The sequence below is a fragment of the Mastomys coucha genome, unplaced genomic scaffold (genome assembly GCF_008632895.1).
Source record: "Mastomys coucha isolate ucsf_1 unplaced genomic scaffold, UCSF_Mcou_1 pScaffold20, whole genome shotgun sequence".
NCBI lineage: Eukaryota > Metazoa > Chordata > Mammalia > Rodentia > Muridae > Mastomys > Mastomys coucha.
The window spans coordinates 5,373,150-5,375,159 of NW_022196903.1; the positions used below are offsets into that span (position 1 = coordinate 5,373,150).

A 2,010-nucleotide genomic window follows, 5' to 3' on the forward strand; every position below is an offset into this window, starting at 1 on the left:
GAGCCTGGGGTTGCCTGGGCGGGGGGACTCTAAAACTCTTTAAAAATCACGATTCTATTTTGGTGCTATGAACTCAGGCTTCTGAGGTAAATGTTGACTCAATTCCTGTAGATTAATATCAAAACATTGTCCCACAGTGTGTTATCTATCACTCAAGACCAGGTTCTGACTAATGGAGAGCGAAATAACCAGCATTCGAGAACGGCCTTTATTGATGCCCACCCCTGTGGCCTGAATGTAGTAGGCATGTTAGAAGAAAGACCTGGTCTCAGTCTTCGTGGAACCGATCCCAAGCTTGAGTGTGGGAAAGGGAGGGGGCCACAGGGAAAGAACCAGAGTTGAGGTTTGAGGGAGAATGGTGGGTGCTTAAGCATGGAGATTGGAGAGAATGGATGTGGGGAAAAATTGAAACATAAGTAAAAAGGTGCTGAAGGACAGAAAAGACTTAGGGGAGAGAAGAAGAGAAGGGAAGAGCAAGAGAGAAAGAAGAGAGAGGGATAGAGAGAACAGAGATAAAAGATTATATTCTCCTTTTTTGCTTTGCCCAGCCCACGGAGAAGAGTCTAGAGTCCAAGGTCGCACAGTCCTCTCTGCTGCCTCGCTCGCTGAATGGCTGGTAGTCCGCAGCATCCCCGCCTCTGGCCACCGCAGCCACAGGTTTACGGTTCCGGGCAGAAGCGCCCCTCCTGAAGCCAGCTGGGGCACCCTACTCTCTTCTGCACCCACCATTGCCCTGTGTACCTTCCTGCCTCACTTCTCGCCACTCCTCTGGCGGTCGCTCTCCTCCCATCGACCCCCTCCCCCCAGGGGGCGCTTTGGCCACCAGAGACGCAGCAGGAGTCATTTCTCCCTGAGGGCCAGGAGGCCCGCAGAGAGCCTGAGAGTGGAATCTATTTACACGCGGTATTAATTAGTCTTTGAGGAGTCGTTCATCCACTTGCCAATGTAATTGTTGGTGTCCCGGCTGTAGGCTCGACCAGCCGCGACCGGGAGGAGAAAACCCGCTCACTCACGGCGGGGAGTTGAAACAGCGCTCTGAGGAGCGTCCCCCGGTGGCCGGGCAGGACCTCGGACAGCGCCTGCGACACCAATCCTTAGTCGTCTTGGGGTTTTCCAGCGTTGGTAAAGCTGCGGTTGCTTCCAGGGCTTGCAGCTTCCAAATTCTCGCCACCACACCCCTTCTTCTGAAACTGGGACTCATCGCGCCTGTTGTGTGGCTTTTTTTTTTTTCTTCCGAAAGGTCCGTGTCTTATCGCTCAAGTTCAAGTCCGGAGGACTTGCCCAGTCTCCTCCCCTTAAGTCATTCTCTATCCTCTGGCAACCGCGGAAATCCGGGAGTCCTAGGCTGCTGGTGTCAGTGCCAACACAGGCAGTCCGAGTCGGTCGGGTGCAGCAACCGGGCACATTCGTCTCTCTCCCTCCCTTTCTGCCTTCTTCCGTCGTCTTCTCTACCTGCCCCTCCTTCTCTTGCCTCTTAAGTTTCCTGCACCGGGAATCCAACTGTGCCAAGCCTAGGCTTCCGCGGACCAATCCGGATCGCGACCCGGGCACTGGGACAACGACTCCGCCAAGGCTGGACGAAGCAGCTGGACCGGCCCTTGCCCGAGCATGGAGACGGAGCTCCAGGGAGGGCACGTCCCGGGCGCTGGAGACTCCAGGCCGTAGTAGCTCCTCCATGGAGCCTGTTCAGAGTGGTCCTTGCTCGCTGCATTTGCCTCCAGTCCTGTGCGGTATGTACCGGTCGCCTCCACTGTTCTTGGCAGGGACACCTTGGGGTAGGGTGGTGGTCATCCCCAGGAGGGGGCAGCGGGGTGGAACTCTACTTGGGCATAAGGCACGTCTGATAGGTGACCCTTAGAGTCCTAGACAGGTTTCTACTGTAGAAGTTAGCAACTGGCTGCGCCCCTTGGTTCAAAAAAGTAGTGCTAGAGATGTGATTGTGTGTGTCTATCTGTATTTCAGGAGGTTCGAATGGGTAAACTGAGCCCCGCTTTCCTGTATGCAAATTGC

The 2,010-nt window shown here is 55.1% G+C and overlaps 1 protein-coding gene across 1 annotated transcript in view; it reads left to right on the forward strand.

The window, feature by feature from the left end:
• Positions 1-598: 598 nt before the first annotated feature.
• Positions 599-2,010, forward strand: part of Nxph1 (neurexophilin 1) — a 322,916-nt gene continuing 321,504 nt past the window's right edge. The window contains exon 1 of the mRNA XM_031381177.1: positions 599-1,730. The gene's annotated coding sequence lies outside the window, so the exon portion shown is untranslated. The remainder of the gene's footprint in view (positions 1,731-2,010) is intronic.